At 51.6% G+C, this 22,481-nt stretch overlaps 1 long non-coding RNA gene across 1 annotated transcript; it reads right to left on the bottom strand.

Moving 5' to 3' along the window:
• Positions 1-16,513: 16,513 nt before the first annotated feature.
• Positions 16,514-18,453, bottom strand: LOC114105764 (uncharacterized). Its single transcript, XR_011708168.1, has 2 exons — positions 18,307-18,453; positions 16,514-17,128 (listed from the first exon to the last, which is right to left on the bottom strand). It is a non-coding gene; the product is annotated as an uncharacterized lncRNA (long non-coding RNA).
• Positions 18,454-22,481: the final 4,028 nt, after the last annotated feature.

Here is a 22,481-nt window from a genome sequence, read left to right as displayed (position 1 = left end):
GCCGCGCCGACGCCCCGGGCCCCCTCCACGGCCGGGTGGCGACCAGGGACAGGGACCCGCAGGCGCGCTCCAAAAAGTTCTCCTCTGGCAGCCCGCAGGCTGGCGCAGGACCGCCCCGCTCCGCCCGCCGCGCCTCCGGGGCGCAGAGCCCGCCCGCTCGCCCGCGCGCAGCCCGCACAGCTCCGCCCCCGCCCCGCGCTCCCCGCCCCGGGTCCGGCGTGCAAGTGACAGTGGGCACCCAGGGTTTCCCGGCTTGCGCCCTCTCCTGCGGAGAAGTCACGCGGGCCACAGCTGTCCTGTAGCCTTGCCCCATTGACTCCACTGTGCATTGCTGGGTTATCCTTCAACACCAAGCCAGAAACCAGATGGACCCAAATCAAAACGCCAAACCCCTCTGTGGCCACACCCTGCCCCTCCCCCTCACTTCTAGCCCCTGGCGACATTAATCGGTTCTCCACCTTTGAACTGTTGTCAAAAGGTCGCATAAAGAGATGGCCGGGCCTGGATTGATTTATTGAATCCTTACAACTTTATGAAGGAGGCATAGGTACTATTATCATATCCCCATTTTTCAGGTGGGGGACACAGGCACAGAAAGTTCAGTGACTACTAGATTGCAGAGCTAGAATATAAGCCAAGGCAGGCCGGTTTTAGAACTCAATCTCTTAACCACTACTCAATATTATACAGAAAGTAGCATGTATGGGAGTCAGTGTTGGGTCATATATGGGGACTAAGAGCAGATAAAGATGACTTATGTGCTCCTGGGTCAGGGAACTTTGGTCATACAGTAGGACATTGATCCAACAAGAAATACTGAAGAGAGATATACAGGGAGTAATATGAAAATTGTGATTTGGTTCAAGGTAGAATTTGGTGCATGTGGGATATCAGGGAAGATATTCATTCAATAGATGGTTGGCCATATGGCTTGGAGCTTAGAGAAGAGTGGAGGGCTAGAAATAGAATATTGGCAGTCATCGACATAAAGACAGTAATGGAAGCCACAGGAAAAGAAGTGATTTCCTGGGGAGAAGTGTGTAGAGTTCATAGAGACCAGGAAATTCTATACATCAACATGAACTATAGATTCTCTGATGGTGGAATTTGAGATAGAGCTTTTGAGGGTGGCTGCAGATTGTCAAGGAATAAAGAGAGCAAGTAGGGCAGGGAAACCTCATCTTCCCCAATCAGTTCTACCTCAGTAGATGGCACTACTATGGACACAACTAGAAAAGTGCAGACTAGGGGTCATCTCTTACCTTCGTTTCTCCTTGACCTCTCATGCCCAACTTGTTATCAAGGTCTGTGGTCTGTTCTTTCCAAATTTATCCTAAAAGGGAAATATGGAGAGCAAGGAGGAGAGGGAAAGAGGAAGAGCAGGGGACTGTAATGGATCAAATGATATTCCATGCATGTAGGATACATCAAATGTACCCCACTATTATGTGTAAATATAATGCACTAATAAAAATATCTTTAAAAAAGAAAAAAAAAAAAAAGAGATGGCGGGAGTGCCTTCCCAGCTGCTGCTCCACTGAACCCCTGGGCCAGATGCCCTTGCAGCACTTGGAATCCCACGGTTCCGGGGCCTGGGATCGCCCTGGGATCTTAACTGTGAGTTTCAGCTGGTGGCGCTGACCGTCCAGGTGGCATTTGCCACCCCACTGCAGTCAAGTGGCCTTCCTTGGGCTCTGTCCACTCCACAGTGGAGTTGTTCGGACCTTTTGCTGTTGAGTCAGGGTCCTTTTAACGTTCCACGTACAACCCTTTGCCAAGCAAGCACTTTGCAAATATTTCCTCCTCCTCTGTGGCTTGCACTTCTCTCAAGGACCTGTCACAGAGCAGGGCTTGCTGCACCATTGTCAGGCCGATGGACTTTTCTTTACTGGTTGTGCCTGGGGTGTTCATCCTCAACTCCTCACCACACCCTGTGTCTTACACACTTGTCTCGTGTCTATTTCTAAGTGTTTTGGTTTCACCATTCTGCTCCACAGTCACATACAGGAATAAATACTGAAGTGGGTGAAGTGATTTCTCCTATTACTCTTATATTCCGGATTTATTATAGCTGTTCTAGGGCCTGTGCCCATGCATGTGAATTTTGCAGTAAGCTCATCTATGTCTGCAGGAAACCTTGCTCTGCTGAGTCTCTTGATCCATGAGCAGAGTGTATCTCTTCGTGTTTTTAGATCTTGGATTTCTTTCCACGGCGTTTTGCAGTTTTGGCATACAACCTGTGTACTATTTTGTTAGATTCCCACCCAAGTATTTCTATTTTGAAGCATTTGTACAGGTGTAGTTCTAACTTTTGCTTACATGTATTCATTATTAATATTTAGAAATGTGATTTATTTTGTATGTTGGTCTTAAATTCTGCAAAGTTGATAAACTTGCTTAATTTTTTGAGTTTTTCTTTTCTTTTTGTAAATTTCTCAGGCTTTTCTTTATTAACAATCATGCCCTCTGAGAAAGGAGACAGTTTTATTTATTCCTTTCTGGTCTGCATGCTTTTAATCTCACTTTTATTTATTTGTTTGTTTGCTCATGTTTGCCTTTGTGTAGGGTCAGATTCACAGTATGACCTTAGGTGGACATGAGCCAGTGGACCTCCTTGTCTTGTCCCTAACCCTGGGGGGTATTTGGTTCCCCCCTTACTATCAAGCCTGATATTGGTTCCAGATGTTCTTTACAAAGTGGAGGAAGTTCCCTTCCATTCTTAACTTGAAAGTTTTATCAATGGCATTGAATGTTGTCAAATAAACCTTCGTGCACCAATTAACACAACTGTGATTTTTTTCATCTTCATGTGGGAGATTACATGGACTGACTTTTGAATATTGAGTGAGCCCTGAAAGTCTGAGATGAAGTCCGTTTGGTCAGGGTTTGTAACTTCTTTATGTATATTGCTGAGTTTTGTTATCTATGAGTTTTAAGGTATTCTATCTTCAGGAGAAATATTGGGCTATAAGTTCTTTATTTTTGAAGTCACCCCCCAATTTTAGTGCCCAGGTAATTGTAGCTTCATAAAGTGAATTAGAAAGTATTCCCTATTTTCTGGGTGAGATTGTTTAGAATTCGTGTTAATTCTTCTTTAAAAATTTCTAAAAATCTCTCATGAAGCCATCTGGGCCTAGAGATTTCTTTCTCACTTAAAACACATAAAAAAAACAAACATAAGGTTAGAACCTAAAACTCATGAAACTCTTTAGAGAAGACATAGGGAAGCCTGCAGGACACTGCCTATGGTCATGGCTCTTGGACATGCCACCAAAAGTACAGGGCACAAACCCAAAAGTAGACACACTGACTACCTAAAATGTAAAACTCTCATGTCCCAAGGAGGTGACAGGCTGCAAGCACAATCTACAGAATGGGAAAATGTTTGCAAATTGCGTATCTGATAAGGCGTTAATATCCAAAGCACACAAAGACCTCCTGCATCTCAACAACAAAAATACCTGATTAACAAATAAGCAAAGAACGTGAAAGGACACAATATGACCAAACAGTCACAGGAACGGATGCTCAACATGGCTGAGAAGTAAGGAAACGCAATTCAAACTCACAAGCAGTCACACCACCTCTGCTAGAATGGCTGTCATCAAAGGCAAGTGTCAACAGGAGTGTGGGGACGGAGAGCCTCTTGCATTGTGGTAGGAGGTCAACGGGAGCATTCATCATGGAACACAGGATGAAAGGTCCTCCAAAATCAATACTGGAAGCACTGTGTGATCTAGCAATTCCACCTCTGGGATAGCCCCCAATATTTAAAGCAGGGTCTGGAGGAGACATTCTGCACACCCACATTCATGACTGCATCATTCACAACAGCCCAAGGTGGCAGCAGCCCAGTGCTCAAGATGGTAAATGGATAAAGGAAATGTGGTCCACGGACACAGAGCATAGAATAGTACTCAGTCCTGAAAAGGAAGGCACTGGGACACACGCTATAACATGGATAACTCCTGAGGACAGCATCCTGAGTGAAACAAGCAGCTCACCAGAGGAAAGTAGGATGGTGTCTGTGTCTGCCAGGGGCTGGGAGAGAGGAGGACAGGTGGTGCTTAATGGGTGCACAATTCCCATTTCTCAGGAAATGCTTTCAGTCTTCCCCCATTCACCATGAGGCTGGCTGTGGCTTTTCACATGTAGCCCTTTATGAGGTTAGGAGTTCCTTCCAGCCCTAGTTTATTAGTGGTTGTATCATGAGGGGTGCTAAATTTTGTCAGAGTCTTCCTCTGCATCTATTGAGGCAACTAAGTGATTCTGTCCTAATTCTACCGCACGGCGCGCTGCACTCACGGATCTGTGTCGGTCAACCGTCCTTGCTCCAACTTGGTCATGGTGCCCAGTCTCCTAACATGCTGTTGAACATGGTTGGCTAACATTAAGGGTTTCTGTGTCTAAATTCACAGGGATGTAGGTCTGTGGTTTCTTTCTTGTGTGTCCTTATCTGGCTTGGGTGGGAGAGTGACACTGGCTTCATGGAGTGACTGTGGAATGCTCCACCTCTTTCTATTTATTTCATAGAATAATTGGAGGAGCACTGGTGTCAGTTCTTTAAGGCTTTGGTAGAATTCAGCTGAGAATCCATCTGGTCCTGGGCTTTCCTTTGTTCTTTGTCGCCTGTTTAGGTTTTCTGTGTCTCCTTGATTCCATTTTGGCAGGTTGAATGTGTCTATGAATGTCTCTATTTCTCTAGGTTTTCCAACTTCCTGGAGCACACACGTTCAAAATGGTTCCTAGTGATCCTCTGGGTTCCTGTGGTATTTATTACCAGATGTTTAAAAAGGAAAACGTTGCAAAAGTGTCCTTTGAACCACACCACGTGGCATGATAAATCTCCCAGCAACCACCCCGGTAGGGACTTTACTTTTCACTCATCTTATGGATGAACAAATGAGGTTTGGAGAACATCAGGAATCTTGTTCAAGGTCACCAGCTTGTTTTGCAAAATTCCAGCAGTGAGACTCTTCAGCCCCCACCATGTGAAAACTGTCAGGACAGAATGAGGCTAGAAAGAGGGAAGGGAGGGAGATTGAGGGACGTCAGAAGGAAGCGGTGAGTGCAGGGCGGAGCGGTCAGAGGAGGCCACATCGGCTGGGGGGAGCACCGCCTTCCTGTCAAGGAAGAAATAGGACCCCGGGTCAAGAGTCCACCTCCCCAGCCCCGCCCTCTAGGGAGAACTGGCCGCATCAGTTTGCACTGGACAAGCTTTATAATAGCAGGGTTTTGTTGAATTAGATGATTTTATAATGAAATCACAAACGAGTCCAATCTACCCACTAACGACAGCTAATCAAACTGCAGATAAAGAACTAATTGGAAAGAATCAGCTTTGTGGCCCCAATTTGGGAGGTGATCTGTGTTTGTTTTATGGACTCTCATTCTATGGGACTGATCATAAAAATACTGCAAACTAGTAAATAATCGCCCAGTTAATGGGGCACAAGACCAATGAGCAGACGCTTTGTCAAGGGGCGGGAGTCAGCTCTGCTCCGAATGCTGTGTGTGCTCAGGTGTCTTTACTTCTTCTCAGGGTGGGTCCATGAAGCGGGTGGCACATCACTGCTGGGAGCGCCCGGAAAGCGTTGCCTACACACTGCCAGTTCAAACAGAAATCTCCCCGCCCGCCGCTCCTCAGGGGCTGCCACAAATATAGTCGCTCAGCTCCACTTTCCGGAAAATGCCAAGCGTCATGAAATGCAAAGTCAGTTTTCACTTCAGGCTCTGAGTAGCAAATGGTTCTTTGGCCAAAGGCAGGGAGAGAGCACAGCAGAGTCTGGTGATGCGGGGAGGCCGCGGCCAGGAAGCCGCGCGGAGCCCCGGTGCTCAGACCAGCCATTGCTGCCCGGCCCGCACCCAGGAGGCAGGGCCGGCCGCCAGGGTCCTGGGCAGCCTTTTCTGGAGAAATCGGCTGGGTACTGCTTAATGATCAAGCGTGGGACCACAGCGGGGCAGAGTTGTGTTAGGAACTGTGACGTGAGAAGTGACCATGGTTGTTTGCACTCCGTGGTGAGGGAAGAAAGAGCTCCTCAGCCACTCTCCTTCAAGGAGGGAGGTACTGCAATTCAATGCCACCGTGCAGTCACCTGCATGTCGGGTGCACGATGACCATCAGGATCCCATCTGCCGTCCATCTCGGTGGGTTTACCCGGAGCCAGCGCCATATGTTAGGCCAGGCACCACTGATCAGTGCCCACGGTTTAGCCTTGACTCTGGCCCGTGCCCTCTGAGTGAACCTGGGCACAGTTTCTTCATCTGCAGAAACCATTAAAACACCTCCCTCTAAAAGCAGTTACCAGCCTTAGGCAGATCCATGTTTGTGAGTCACCTGGAGGGGGAGCACCCTCCTCCCGCTCGCTCTCCGTGAGATATTTCCTCCGACTCCGTGTGTGTAGGAACTGCAACCAGAAACACCCTATCTGACCAGAAAGATCCACTCGGCTTTCAGAGGGGAGAAAGTGGGACCAGAGCTCCTTTCAGAAAACCCTGCCGCAGAGCATTTCTATGAGGACCACTTGACAACACCTCCCAGGAGGCTTCCAGGGTGACAGCGAAGCAATTAAAGAGGCCAAGGGCATCGTCCCTGTGTTACTGTCAAACCAGGAAATAGCTCATAGGACAACTCCCTTGGACTCTGCAAGTGACGGACACTTGTGGTTTCGCCCAGCCACCCGAGGACTCCAAGCAGGGTTGGTGTGGGCCAGTGGGGTCCTGGGTTGCAGGACTGCCCTTTCCTCTAGTGGGCAGTGTTCAGCCTTGCCACAGTCTGGCAGGAAAACCAGAGTAGCCATGACATTGCAAAGGCGGTATTTCTCAGAGTGTCTGGGTTGGCCATGTTCAGGGCAGAGACAGCCTTTTCACCCGGCAGTCTTGGCCAGTGTCCACCATTGGAAAACATTCATGCTGGCTCAGGGTCTAGTATTTCTAGGTCACACAGAAGCCGAGGCACTAATTCTTCAGGGTCTGCACTTGGGACCGACGTGTCGTGCAGCCCCGTGGGCCCTGCAGCCCAGGTGCTCTGTTTACCGGTCATAAGCCCTGACTGATGGCCAGTGGCCGCCCAGGCAGGTGAGATCCTGCTGACACCACCTGTCAGGACATGGCAGGAGCTCTGGCGACACGGTCAGGAGAAGCAGAAAAGGGGGATCCTTCAGGTGGCATAAGCAAGGGTCACCTGCCCACTTGTTTTTAAGCTCCATCCTTCACAATGCGAAGGACGCAACGTCACACAGGTCCTCACCCACAGAAACCCAGGGCATCCGGGGTCTTCCCAGAGGGGCACGTGACTCCCCGCCGACCCCACTGCACTTTCTTCCTCTCTGCTCTTTTTGTGCCCAGACGTGCAGGGGACAGGCATGCTAGAACATCGGCCTAGGACATGGAGTCAGGCTAAGATGGCCACTCGGAACTTCCCCCTGTGTTGGAGGTCACCAGGGCGGGGTCTTCAGTCAGAGCTGTGAGTGCTCCCGTGGCTCTGAGGGCACCAGTGCCAATCCACCCACTGGGTTTATTTAAACGGGGCAGAAGGGGCCTTGGGGAGGGTGTGCGCCTCAGACTGACCCGCCCACCCTGCTGGATTCCATCTTCTAGACACAGACCTCCCTTTGCCTCACTATCAGAGGCCTGTCTCTTTATCTGTAGTGACAGTCACCGGGCTCACTAGAGGTAAAGCAGGGACGCGCGATGCAGGGGTTTGCATTACCCTCCTTGACCTGCTTCTGCCCTCACCTCATCTCACATCAGTGAGTCCCACTCTTCCTTAGGAAATAGTGCCACGTGGTACGGCCCACATGTGAGCCAGCTTTTTGTCACTGTGACAGAACCTGAGAAAAGCCACTTAGACGAGGAGAGATGTATCTGGGTTCACAGTTTCAGAGGTTCAGTCCCTGGTTGGCTCTGGGCCTGGGAGCCCGGACCTGAAGGTGGAAGGGCGCCGTGGAGGACAGTGGCTCAGCTCCCGCAGGCGGGAGAGAGGAAAGGGGGGACAAGACAGTCTCAAAGGCATGTCCCCAGGGACCTGCCTCCTGTACCCTTGTCCCTCCTGCCCCCAGTTTCCACCATCTCCCAGAGGTCCATCAGATGGATCAATCCCTGATAAGGTCAAGGTCCTGGTGATCTGCTCCCTGCCCAAAGCCCACCTCTGGAAATTGCTGCACGGGGACCAGCCTTTAACTGGTGACTCTCTGGGGGACATTCCAGGTCCAAACCATAACAGACCCAAACAACACAATAGGAAATATTTATACCAGAGCATCTTTTAACCCTGAGTTTATATTTTACTAATTTTACAAAGTAACTAATATCAAATATAGGTATTTATAGTTACACTGAAAAAATGTATGGAGTTAGCTTCTTGGTTTTATGCACACATAGGTACTTAATTAAAATATATATCCATCAGTTTAAATTATAAAATGTGTCTTGATTCTCCAAAGATATTTTGGAACACAGGGATCAAACGCTGCCTTTAGATTCAGCACTTATTGATGTCTAGTTTCTATATCTGCTTATCTATATCTGTATAAGTACTACACAGGACCTTGTGTAGTACTTCATAATGTTTGGATTGCTTTCACTGTTATTCATTTTTTTGATTGGCACATAGTATTTGCATATTTTTGTGAGATGCAACGTGAGGTTTGAATGCAAGCACACATCGGGCGGTGATCACTCAGGAATCAGCCCATCTGTCACCTTGAGCAGTTTTCACGCGTTTTTTGAGCGTGCATTCGACTTCCTGGTCCTGTCTCACAGAGACCATGTCAGGAGGCAGCCGGGCATTCTCCACCTTCCTGGGCACAGTCGTTGAGGGCCTGAAGATGCCCCTGGGTTGGCCTGTGGCTGTCGTTTATGGCCAGAGTGGGGGAGGATTGCTTCATGTCTCCGTCTACCTCTTTGCCCAGCACAAGTTGAGGCTGTGGCAGGACCTGCCTCTGGGCCCCTGAATTCTCCCATAGAAAGCGTCTATATGGAACCGAACGCCCACAGAATGCTCAGCAAATACCAGCCATTGTATTTAAGATTAAACGAAGTCGTGGGTGACTGGTGGTGGCTCTAATTCAAAGACCCAAGTGCGTCTCCAACTTCTCCAGAGTGCAATGCTGCTTTTTTATTTCTAACTCCGCAGTCAGATTTGTGTTTACGATCGACTGTGTACTCACAAGTGCAAAGCTGACTGGGGATTTTTAAAGATTTGTTTTCTCAGAGCTCTGTGTGCAGTATATTTTGGTTTGGATTTTAGTGTGCCACTTTTAAAACTCTTCTAAATCAGCCTGCTTCACCCAGAAGCCTGGCAGCTCTGGTAACCTGGGCACGGGATGAGAAGCTTCTACCTGAACTGCACGCTTTGGGGTAAAGTTTCAGCTCTTAAAAACAAACTTAAAACTGTCCTTATAAATATTTAAGAATCCAATTAAATTAAGCTCAAAATTTAGTCATTCTTCAAGTGTGATGAACACACAAGTCGTTCCAGCAGCCCGGACCTGCAGCCTCACCAGCCCCTCAGCGACCAGCCAGGCCAGATGCCCCGCCCTGCGTGGCCCCATCGACACGCCTGGCTTGGAATGGTTTGGGGTTCAAAAAGTCGAATCCAGCTCTCAAAAAATTGAATGTAGAAAAAATCATATATATATAGTCTGATTCCAGTTTCGGGATGTCGGGTCTGGACCACAGGGGCATGGCCAGGTATTGTGCCTGGAGAGCTCCCGTGAGCACACACACGCTCACCCCAGAAACACCAGGCTCCTTTAAAACAGAAAGGCCTGCCCAGGAAGACGTGTCAGTGAGTCCCCTGATGATAAAGGCCTACTTCCACGCAGGTGTGCTACTTTTAATCTTTGCGACTTTGTAAGCATTCTTCCGGCCCCGTGCCCAGGCCTCACCCCGACCCTGTCGCTGACAACCCGGAGCTCGGGAACCATGGCTCCCTGCTCCCCCTTCTCAGCTCCAGCTGAGACCAGTCGTAAGGACCCAGCTAGCAGGCAGCTGTCCTGGCTCTGGGACCACCTGGGCTGGTGCTGCTCCAGGACCCCTGGGCGGGGAAAGGGAGGATTAGGCCCGGACTCTGCTCTGCGGTCTGTCTTCCAGCCTCCTGTCTGCCCCGGAACCTCCCGCTGTAGGCAGGGGGTCCAGGTGTGCTGGGCTCAGTTACTACACTCAAGTGCTATTGGGATATTTTAGACATGAAATTAATTCTGAGCACACACTGAGAATTTTCTAATTTGAGAAGATTATTTTGACTTATTTCATGAGCCTAAGAAGAATAAAGACTACATACAAACCAGAGAGTTTTCAAACATTTTCCATGTTTTCTAAGGTGCCTCAGAGAATCCATGTTCTGTTGGCCTTGGAGGGTATCTGAGAGACCCAAGAAGGCTTTCTGATTTGACCGGATTTTACCATATTTCATCCCAAATTGTCACATATTTTATGCAATGTTTTTGCAAAAAAAAGTGTGTGACTATTATACAAAGTTTATTTTTTCTAAAAATGAGCCCATGTTAATTAAAAATCATTTAATACAAACCTGTCTTTGGTGCAAGCTGGGACATACAGAATACTCGTGAACATATGTTAACATTGAGCTGTCCCAATCCACACACGTCATTTCTTTTTGACAGGTTAGAGAACAGTTTTCTGGTCTGGAAAAAAGTCATGACATTAGTTGTTGCTGATGTGTGCAATAAAACAAATTAGTATAAGTAAAATAAGAAAATACTACACTCAAGAGAATTTACTGAGGTGCTGCGAAGTCTGGACCCAACAAAGTTCACCTCTGGGTCGGAGGTTTCTGGTGCTGTCCTGGGTTCTCTCTGCTGTGCAGTCCTCGCAGTCCTCGGGTGGCTCATGGAGATGTGTCCTTCAGGGCACCTGACCACCTGCAGGGCGGCTCTGGAAATGAGTGGATAGTGGCACTGGGGGACAGTGTGCATCACGGTGCAGCTGGTGGAGGGCCGCTGCTGCTCCCCCCGCAGCCTGGCTAATGGAACTGTACCGTGATGAGAGCATGGCGAGAGTTTTAAACCAGTTTTTAACAGGGTATGACAATTATGTGAGGGCCATGATTATGTGGTAGAATATGGTATTTGAAGCCAGGCACAGTGACTCTGGCCTGCAATCCCAACCACTCCTGAGGCTGAGGCAGGAGGATCACAAATTGGAGGCCAGCCTGAGCAATCTAGTGAGACCCTATCTCAAAATAAAATACAAAAAGGGCTGGGGTGTAGCTCAGTCACAGAATGCCCCTGTGTTCAATCCCCAGTACTGCAAAAACAGGAAAAAAAATACATTTAAATTTAAAAAGTATATGGTACTTGAAAATAGAGTAAAACTGTTGAGCCCTGTAAAGGTTGCCACCTGGGGAGGAGGTGACAGCGAAACTTTGGTCCAGGGTTCAGGACAGTCCAACACTCTCCGCCTCATGAGCAAGCGGCGTCTCTTTGCAGCTCCGCCCAACGGCAGGGGTCCTCAGGGTCCCAGTTGGTTTTAGCGAGCACGGTGCTGAGTGCTCTGGGTCCCCTCTGTGACCACCTGGACTTAGTTCCTCCAGTGGGAGATCTCCTTGGTCTTGGTTGCAGGAAGGGATAGGATGGCTTGTCGGAGTCCACCGGTTTCCCTGGCAACGAGCGCTCCTAACACGCAGCACTGCCCGGTCCAGCATGCCCACTATGGGGCAGGCAGATTGTCTCGTGAGAAACAAGGATGGCTACAGCAGTGTCCTGGCGCCGCCCACTGTGATCTGTCCAATCTGAAGGAAGTCAGTCTTCAGGTCTGTTCAGTCCCTTTGGCTTGACGGCTTAATTTCGTCACCTTCTGGGACTGGGGAATGAGGTTGGAGAAAACCTGGTGCACGGTCCCCTTCCACTGCCCGGCTGGCATCCGCTGCCTAATGCGTTCCTAACCACTGCTGCTAAGGGATTCTAATGTGGAATCCCACTTAGAAAGACTTCTTGGGTCCAGGAAATGAAAGAAATTCACTCATGTTTATTCTGTGAATTATACGACTTCCCTTTTAACGTTCAGAGCTCCGATGGAGCTCTAAAGTGCAGTCACCCCAAGCTGTCACTTGTCCAAAACTCCCTCATGGAAGAGCCCCTTTACCAATCCCCAAATCAAGAGGTCTGTTCCAGACTCCGCCTCCTGCTCCCCCTGAGGGTCAGTCTTCCCACATGCTGTGGTCCAGTTTTCTCCGCGTCGGAAAGGTCAGAATCCCTGGGTGTCCAGCAAAGGACTTGGAGAACACAGGTGCTGTCTCAGGATGGGAAGACAGTGTGGGTGCTGGAGTCCCGTCCTCTCCTGTGTTCAGAGAGGCCTGCAGGAGCTGGGCGTGCAGGGACACGCTGGATGGAGCCCAGCTTGTGCTTCTCCTGTCCTGCACAGGCTTCTGCACAGGATGTCCTCCTGGGAGGAGGGAAAGACGTGCATTTCTGGGTGCCAGCCTGGGTACCTTAGAGGAGCGGAGAGGACGTCCAGGCCCTGCCTCTGGCCGTGAGGACAGGCAGCCCTGACTGTGCGGCTCTAAAGCACCACCTGTGCCTCCCGCTCCTGTGACTCAACACACCACAGACCTGCAGAGGGACTCCCTCTTCTCCCCTTCCTGATACAAGGTAGAAGTCCACAAGCTTCGGTGTTCGGGGGGCTCTCCAAACAGGGTGCATGCACACAGCTCGGCCCCTGGCCTAGGCTGTGCCGCCCCAGGCACACCTGCAGACACCCTGGTGAGGAGAGGCAGCAGAGTCCAGCAGGTGCCCTTCCTGCACGCCCCTAGGCCACCGTCCCCATGGTCCTGATCACCTTCTTGAGGGCCAGGAAGTGGAAATCAGAATGTGCATTGACTTCCAGGCCACCCCGCCAGGGAGGGAACGAGCCAGATCCTCTCATCTTAAAAGCCCAAACTCTGATTTCCACATTTCCTGGGCAGAGAGATACTGGCCGGGAAAAGTAGCTTCAAAAGAAGGAAGGAGAGGGGTCTGCCGGGAGCCGGGGGGTCGGGGGATGGTGCGGAGGCGAGATGGGTGGAAGGCCACCGTCCCCACCTCCCAGGGGCCTGGCAGCTCACTGTTAAATGTCTTCTTCTGGGACATCTCTGCACCGGTGTGTTCCGGGCAGGTTGCTAATGTTCCCCCCAAGTCCACGTGCTGAACCCTTAATGCCCAACCCTGCATGGCATGGCATCCCAGGCTGGGCCTGGGGAGGTAACTGGGGTAGATGAGTGGTGTGGGTGGGGCCACTAGTGATGTATAAGAGGAAGAGACCCCAGCCAGCATGCTGGCTCCGTCTCACCACACGGTGCCCTCTGAGGTCCCTGCCAGCTGGACTTCCAGCTCCAGAGCTGTGTGCTAAGTAAACCTCTGTGTTTCATAAGTTACCCAGTTTGTGGCATTCAGTTACAGCCACAAAGAAACAGACAGAGACAAATATCAACAGCTAAAGTTGATGATATGGAATCACCTCATTCACTAAGTCATACAATGCCGAAGTCCGGCTGCAGCAAAATAACCGGGGGGTGACGAACAACTTGCGTAGATTGATACAGCAGGAGTGGGAGCCGTTTATTGCAGGACAGGAGGGGTATTTATACATTCCACACAGCTTATCTAATTAGCATAAACTAGATACATCAGTCAACCAATCAGGAATCTCCACACTTAATGGCTCGCTGGAGTTACTTCACAAACCACTCCCTCTGGAATTTTGCCAGGCGCCATCCAGACTTGTTTACAGATTCTAACATTTCTCTGGCAAAATGTCAGGCACCATCTTGACTTGTTTACAGACTCTAACAATACAATCAGATGAACTATTATCAGAATTATGGAACATTTTTGTCCTTTGTTTCTCAGCAAGTCAAATTAAAATTTTGTGTGCTTTTAACCACAGTAATAATTATACTGATATTAAGTAGATATTAGTAATTGTGTTTACAAATTATTGCAGCTTAAGATGGAAAAAACCACATACCAGTAAATTTTTTAAAAATATTAAACTTCAATTTCAAAATCCTACACTAGAGAGCTAAAAGAGAAACTTTAAAACAGCAATAAAATCATGGCTTTCAGAGATAAACTGAAGACGTGGCAAAGATTTTGTCTAACTTGCTGATTCCTGAGGGAAGTAGACCATCTTGCCCCCTTTTCAAAGGAGAGATCAGAGTCCTCTGTTCATGTAAACAAGGGAAGTTGGAGAGAAGGTACCAGTGGACTCAGTGTGCTTTCTTTTCCTTCCAGACAGAATCTGCTGCAGTGTCTACAGACGAGAATTATTCCCACTGCTATCGGGTACCCACAACTCGCACAGGCATAAAACAGCTCAGGCAGCGGGGTGCGGAGCCCCGGGAAGAATCAAGTGATGCCCGAGACTCTGGCCTTCCTCTGAAAGGATATTTAAGTAGTCTCTCTGGTTTATTTCAAAGTCTTAATTTTTCCCGTACAAAAGATGTCTGGTAATTGCTGTATAATCTGTTTTCTAAAAGAGTAAGCTTTTAACATGAGGAACAGTTCTATGAGAGGAACGTTCTGTTCGGCCCCAGCTGCTGGCTGTGTTGCCTGGTTGCCACCAGCGGTGAAAAAACACGCAGAAGAGTTAGAAATGCCCCTGAAGAGCGCTCGCCTGCGTCCTCTCTGGACTCTGTTGTGTGAACATTTCTGTCATCAGAACAGGTTGGGCCTTGGCATAGAAATGTGGGAGAAGCCTCTGGCAGGGCAGCAAGGGACCAGGGCAGGGTGGGTTGAGAGTCCCCGGTGTGGCTCGGCTTGGTCCACACCTGTCAGATCTGCAGGACAGACGCTGTGTGAGAAGTAGCACCATCGGCTGCCCAAAGCGTCGCTGGAGATCATCATCTGCCTTTGAGGGGGATGAGATGACTGGGGCCATGAACATGGAGTCCCGGGCTTCCGGTTCTCAGCTGTTTTTCAATCCACTTAATACCCCCGTGGCAAAAGCCTCAGGCCTGGGTCCACTGCTCTCCCTGGGTAACACGCACAGCTGTTCTGTGCCACTGTGATGACACAGTGGGCCGGGAAGGACCCATCTGGCAGGACTTCCCCAGTGCTGCCCTGTTTCCTTCCATTTGAAAATCAACACTGGCTTTCTACTTAGGATAATGATGATAATGCCGTAAACTTGCCCTTAAAGAGATGGATTTTCATGCAAAACAGACCTGGAGGACAAGAGGGAGGCACATGACATGGGGGAGGGACAGCCCGGAGTCTGTCCAACTTTGAGCCCTTCGCCCACTGTGTGACCCCCTGCAGGACACACACCTTCAAGGTTGGGGTCTCTCTAGGTTTAAAGTGAGACCTGCCTCTCGCCCTGTGTTCCCAGGGTACAAGGCGAGAGCCGGAGAGCCCCGCGGGCCAGAGGGCTCAGACAGAGGGGACCTACACTTTCACGTAGGAGTCCTCTTGAGGATAAGGCTGTCAGGTGGAGACTGAGGTGACCAAGTCACCAGAGTGGCCCCAGGGGCAGCTGAAGAGTGTGCCCTGTGCCCTCTGCCTGACCGGCTCACTCAGCTGCAAAGAAGAGCAGCACCCCGAGCTCCACCTGGAAACGCAGCCGGTCCGGAGGGTGCCGTTCCCCAGGAGTCCTAGGACGTCCACAGGCAGACCTGTGCTCCAGGACGGGAGCTCCTGGGGGCGGGAGCGTGCCTTGGAACAGAAGAGCTCCCACGTGCAGACGCCTGCTCTCAAGCCCTGAGCTCCGGCTACTCCAAGACCAGTGGAGAGGATTAGAAGGAAAGCTCTAGAAACCAACCACATTGATTTCCTGAAAGAAGACACAGAAAAGACCCAGTTACAAGGTTGGCATGAAGTTCAGTGGGCTCCACGGGACGGATTTAGGCTGAGGGCAGCCGAACATGTGTGTGGAGATGGTGTGTGTGGTGTGTGTCCGTGATGGCAAAACCAGAGCTGGTTGTGAGGGAAATCACAAAAACATCAGGTAAGAAACCAGCGGGGAAGGGGCCCGTTGCCCTCCCCCTCAGCCTTTCTGGGAAGCCTCCTTAACCAGCCCTACCTTTTGGATGGTAGGTAACTGCCCCACGAGCCTGACTCCTCCCTCTGCAGTGTAGCAGGTGCCTGTGAGCCCAGAGCCCTTATCCCCTCTCTGTTTCTGTGAGCTTGTGCTGGAGACCCTGTGCAGGATGGGGACGGTTGGAAAGAGAGATGGGAGTTCTGGATGTCCTATCCTCGCACTAATTTTTGTAGAAGTCTCAGACAGCAAAACATACATCATTTCAAAATGGCATAATGGTTACATTTTATCATTTGGATTTTTTTGCTTAATATCTTCCTTTTTATACTTTGTGTCTTTGAATGATTATTTTCTACTCAAGCTGTGCACAATGGCATGATTTTGAATTCTTTTTTCTTTCTAAAGAATTACCGACAGTATTGGGGTGGTCTGTGTTAGCGCCCATCCTCCTGCTCCCGGCTGCTCCCCGGAGTGCCATGCCTCCGAGACTTCCCTCAGCCTCATTTTTCTAATGTAAGAAGGAGCCACAATGGAATTACTTTAAGATGTCCATTTTAATGTCCCAGAAATTAGAAGAATAAACGAGAGGACAAGTGAAACCCAAACTATAAATGCATTTAGACCTTTAGAAATTTCATTTTTCCTTAATTAAGGTCTATTTTGAAAATCAGTGCTGGGTCATCTTCATCATGAGCCCTTGTTGGAGAACAGATGAGTACTTCTGTGATTGCAGTTGTACAATGCAGCAGTCTGTCAGCTTCGCTGGGGACATTGCCAGCAAGCTTCGTGTAAATGGTCCAGAGAAGTAAACGCACGATACAGTCATGATAGCTGGAGGCCAGAGATGAGTAAGAACCGGGAAGATGAACAACTAAGAAGCAGTCACCAGGTAGTCTGGGAGGGGAGGGCCTGTGCCCCAGGGGTCACCCGAACCCTCCTGGTAGACATCAGGAGCTCTGGACAGTAGGAGAGGCCATCCCAACCACCTGCACGCACCACAGTGGCTGGCCGTCTGGCGACCTCCGCTCAGCCAAGGGCACTCTGGTGCAGATGGTGACATCCAGGTCACTCGCAGACGTGATAGCATAGAAGCTGCGGCGGCGGCTGCTGTGATCCTCTGGGGACGACACAGAGGAGACCATGGCCATTTCTGTGTGTGAAATCAGCAGGTCAATGAAGTCGTTAGGAGATTCACATGAAAATTGGAAGGGAGCACGTCTAGGATTTTTTAAACATGAAACTTAATTAAGATCTATTCAGTATTCCAGAAGGCTCCATGTGGAGTGACGGCATCCAGAGGAAAGGAAAGCAGAGGGGGAGAGCCGAGGGGGAGGGAGGGAGGGAGGGAGGGAGGGAGGACGCTCAGACCCCAGCCCTGGGGGCGAGGGGCACGCAGGGCCTGTCTCGGTTATATCCAGAATGGAGTGAGGAGAGCAGGACATCTTCGGCTTTCCTTCTTGCCCCAAACCAAAGAAATCTGGGCGAGGTTTCTCTGTGGATGAGGACATCAGGCAGCATCACCCCAAAGCCACAGGCTGCAGAGCCCCCCGCCTGTTTTTCCCCGGATCTCTCCGCCCAGTTCCTTCCCCAGCAGAAGGTCCACAGGGGCCTCTGGTCTTGTCCTGTGATCCCTGGAGACACTCAGAACACCAGGGAAAAGCCTAACGCCCTGGGCCCATCCTTCACTAGCAGGGAGGGGCCTTTCCTTTCATTTCCACCATGGCCTGTGGCCGGTTCACAGGCTGCTCCCTACTGTCCCCCCACTGGGTTCCATTCTCCTAATCCCCGTCCTCCTCCACCTCCTCCCCTCTCCCCTTTCTTTCCTCCCTCCTTCTCCCTCCATTCCACTCTCTCCTCCTCCTCCCCCTCCTCCTCCCCACTCCCCCTCCTCCGCCTCCCTCTATTCCCCCTGCTCTTCCCCCCCTCCTCCCTCTCCTCCTCTCTCCTCCTCCTTCCCCTCCCTCTATTCCCCCTGCTCTTTCCCCCCTCCCTCTCCTCCTCTCTCCTCCTCCTTCCCCTCCCTCTATTCCCCCTGCTCTTCCCCCCCTCCTCCCTCTCCTCCTCTCTCCTCCTCCTTCCCCTCCCTCTATTCCCCCTGCTCTTCCCCCCTCCCCCCCCTCTCCTCCTCTCTCCTCCTCCTTCCCCTCCCTCTATTCCCCCTGCTCTTTCCCCCTCCCTCTCCTCCCTCTCCTCCTCTCTCCTCCTCCTTCCCCTCCCTCTATTCCCCCTCCCCCTCTTCCTGCCCCTCCTCCCCCTCCTCCTTCCTGTCACTTTGCCCCCTGCATTCCATCTGGGCTCTTGGCTTCCTGGGGTGTCCTGAGGGCGTGCCTGAGGCTGGACTCCTCTTCGCTGGCCCTGGAGAACACAGCCTGTCCTCTAGCTGGCCAAGGCAGGAAGGGGTGCCTTCAGGGATGGAATCACAGTACTCAGGGATTTGCTGCAAAAGAAACAAACTCAAGGTTGAGCTTTCAGGAAGGTCTTCAAAAATACAAAAAGAGACACTGTCCCTCCCAGTCAGAAAGCCACCTGTGAAATTGGGAACCAGAGCTCCTTGGCCCCCTCGGGAGGCTGACGGTGAGGGTGGCGCAGGCTGGAAGCTGTCCTGTGGGAAGGGTCTGTCCCAGATGGTGCTCACACAGAGACCAAAAGCATCCCATCAGTAGACACTAAGCTGTGTCCACAGGAGGCCAGCTGGTCACCCCAGCTCAGCATGTTAGGCTGAGCTGCATGGGCACCACTCTGGCCCTCAGCACCAGTCCTCCCACCCACACTCAAACACAAGCAACGCCATCGCTGCCCCTACCACAATGGCACCATGCCTCAGACACATGGAAACATGTTCGTGCTCCATGCGGAAGGACAGAGCGTGCCGGTCACCTGGTGGCGTCCGGCCTGGTGGCAGTTCTATTTCAGCCACAGTGGTGCCTTGACATCCCGTACCTGGGGATAGCATTACAGATGTGGCTGTCACCATCACACCACGCATGAGGTGGGGGAGGGAAAGAGGCCAGGAGACAGAGAGGGAGCAGCTGTGCATCCCCGCGGCGGGGTCTGCTCTGGGACACACCTCTGGTGGCTCTGTCACTGTGCCAGCACCAGGGTGCACTTAGTCTCTGACTTAGGCAGCCACTGGGCGGGGCCTCAGGATGCAGCAGGAGAGGTAGGAGGCTGCTGGTGGTGCCCGCACGCCGATCCCCAGAAGCCCTGTCCACAGAGGAGCAGACTGAAACACCCGGAGAAGCCTGCTGGACCCAGAGCTGGGGACGGCCAGCCACCACTGTCCAGCGCTGTCTCTGCACATGATTGTCAGGGCGACAGTTTCCTGCAGTGGCAGCAGATGGGTCTGTTCACACAGCATCGCCCCAGACGGGAGCACTGCCCAGGCTGCGGCGGGCAGCCCAGCATGGGCATCCTGATGCACACAGCTTCGGAACACTCGCTTTCCTAAACAGTTTGTGTTGCACACAGTAAAGGCTGTGAGGACCTACCTGGCCTTGTTCCCCAGGAGGCAGCTGCGACTCACAGCTCGGCAGACCCTCCTGGAGAGCGCCCTGGTGGGCAAGGGCTCCTCCTGGGCCCTGCACTCCGCCTCACTGCCCACCTGCTCTGGCACGGCCCTCCGCAGCAGCGCAGAAGCAGCCCCCACTTCTGTTCTGCCTTCCAAATCTCAGAAATGCATCTGCCTTGGGACTCACATCCCACACCGCAGCTTCCATGGAAAGTCAGAAAGCAGGACTGCTGTGCTTAGACGGTCAGTGTCCCCGACGCTCGTGGACCAGAGGGCAATGATTGTCAGCGGGGAAACGATTGGGTTATGAGAGGGGTTAACTGCGCGTCGCTGTGGGCAGGGGGTGTGGCTGGAGGAGATGGGGACTTGGCCTCTGGGGTCTTGGCCTCTGGGGTCCACATTTTGTCCCTGGAGAGTAGAGCTCTCTGGAGCTTGCTCTGCTTCCTCGTGGCCATGTCCTGAGCCTCCCCCTCGGCTGTGTTCTTCTGCCGTGATATTCTACCCCACCTTGGGCCCAGAGCCATGGACTGAGACCTCTGAAGTCATGAGACAAAATAAACTTTTCCTCCTCAAATCATTCTTGGGTCTTTTGGCCTCAGAGGAGAAGAAAGCTGACTGACACCAGGTGGACTGGAGGTGGCCCCGCACTCCACACCACGCCCTCTCGCCCAGGCCCCTGCCTACTCCCAGGACCTCATAGGTTCCCCAACCTTGGAGGACAGAGGGTAGACTTGCGCTCTCTTTGGAATGTGGACGTAGAGCGCCGTCTTTACTGTATAAAACACAGCACTCACAGGAGGACGGGCAGCAGCTGAGCGGGCAGGCAAAACGTGTAAGTGACCGCGCCTTCGGATAAGCCAGGATGGAAAGCAGCTTAGATCCGCTGTTGGCAGGCTTTGCCTCGCTGCCTTTTCATGAAACTTAAAAACAAAAGCACTTGGCTTTCAGAGCTTCTGAGATGTGGGATTGCAGGTGAGACACTGGAGGTCTCTACCCGCTGCTGTTGTGGGCCAGGCTACCCGGGCAATGAGCAGCAGACTCCCTTTTACCCCGAGACTCCATATCATGTAAGAAGTGCTGCTCCCAGGGAAGCCCCGCCGGGGCCCATTAGTAGTCACCTAGCACAGCACACCTGGCAACCCAAATGGCAGTCCTTATACAGTGTGAAACTGGTCGCTTTGGTTTCCGTTTCTCTTGGGCAATGTACCTTGACAGAGATTGATTGTGTAGACGTTGGTAACCGTTCTCTAATGTGTACTGAACTAGGGCCATTTTGACCCTATAAGGTCCTTGCTTGGCATCTGGACAGCCATCTCAAGAGACAGCCGCCATTTTAAGGAAAAATTTTCGCCTTCCTGCCCAAGGTCCTTTCTGAGAAAGGCCCAGCACTCCCGCCTACCAACCCCACCCTTAACTCCCTAGGACCCAGCTCTCTGAGTCCTCAGCCTGAGCTATAAAAATCCCAGAACCCTAGCCTGTGCTGCCTCTCTCCTATGGAGACGTGGCCTTTACCTGTCAGCTCTGACAGGTAGACCTCGTGTGTGTCTCTGCCTGTCTCCGACTGCCGTTCTTGCTTGCCATCTCTGGTTCCTAGTGTTCTCTTCAGGCCCTCTTCCCTCCTGCTGGCTTGCTGCTCTGCCAACCTGGAAAGTCCCGTGGGAAATACCGGCACCCATTGCGCTGTCTCGCTGACTGCCCAGTCCAGCTCTGAACCTGCTTCCTTGCAGCTACGTCAACGCGGATGTGGTTCTTGCAGTTTTTGCCTTTGAATATCCTAAAGTGCTCAGGCTCGGGGCTGTTCCTTGCAGAGACAGTTATGGGTCCCCTGGGGAGCAGCCTCTGACCAACCAGCTAAATAAAGACAAAACTGGGCCTCGGTGTGTTTCCTGAGCGACCCCCCCCCACAACACTGCTGCCCGCACCTCCCAAACCTGGCCTGCAGCCCTGGGCGCTGCACTCGCCCTGCTCATCTCCACTCCCAGGCGGCAGCACACGCGTGTGGACCTCAGGAAGATCCCAGCGGAACTCAAGGCCCAGTCTCACCCACGTTCTCCCACTCGGCAGAAGGTATCAGCACCAACATCTGCTTCTTTGTTGCAGCTGGAGACAGCAGTGGGTGACTGGACCCTGTCAGTCTCGATGCCCAGGTCCCTCCCGGGTCCTCACTGCTCAACGCCCCCTCCTCTCAGGCCACGCCCCCTCCTTCTGCTCCCTGCTGAGGCCTCCCTGCCATGGCTGTGATGGCTGTGGGGCGTCAGGCCTGTCTGATGTCCATCTCCATGTGCAGGGAGGTGGCAGTGCCCACCCTGGAGCATTTTCCAGCCGTCCAGTGGAGAAGCAGTGTGCTCTGCAGAGTCGGTGTGTACAGTTAGTGCTGCGGAGTGAGATCTCCAATTGCAATACCACTTCTAAAGTGCCTTTAATTATGAATGACAGTGGGGGCTGGCCCACTTGTGTCCCTGGTAGGAAAGAGCCACTATTGACCCTTAAGACTTTGGTGATGGGCCACTCTCAGACCAAGTAAATCAAAGTACCCAGGTGGCATCAAGCACCTGCAACTATAAAGCTCTCCCCGTGATCCCAGTGCCCAGCTGTGGCGAGGACCAACATGCCGGGCCCTGGCTGCGCAGTGCAGGCTGGCGGCAGCCGGAGCACTGCAGGAGCTTGTTAGGCCATGCAGTCTTGCTCCTCCACAGCCCCAGATGTACCCAATTACTCCGAGTGCTTCCAAGATTCCCATAGCACTTATCTGCATATGAAGTTGGAGAAGCAAGCTCCAGCTGATGGGTCCAGTCACACTGTTAAGCAGTTGCTTTTAGCAGCAAGTAATCTTGCCAGCAGCAAAATCTTCTGGTGATAATTTCTTTCAGCATTTGGTTTCCTAGTGTCACTGGAAATCAAGGTCACTAAGGTTTAAGAATTTTAATTAACAAGAGCTGAGGACACAGCTCAGTGGGAGAGTGTTCGCCTAGCTACACAACGTCCCAGGTCCATC

The sequence above is a fragment of the Marmota flaviventris genome, chromosome 7 (genome assembly GCF_047511675.1).
Source record: "Marmota flaviventris isolate mMarFla1 chromosome 7, mMarFla1.hap1, whole genome shotgun sequence".
NCBI classification, from domain to species: domain Eukaryota; kingdom Metazoa; phylum Chordata; class Mammalia; order Rodentia; family Sciuridae; genus Marmota; species Marmota flaviventris.
Note: the sequence above shows the minus strand (reverse complement) of the source record. Positions and strands in the feature narration are given on the sequence as shown.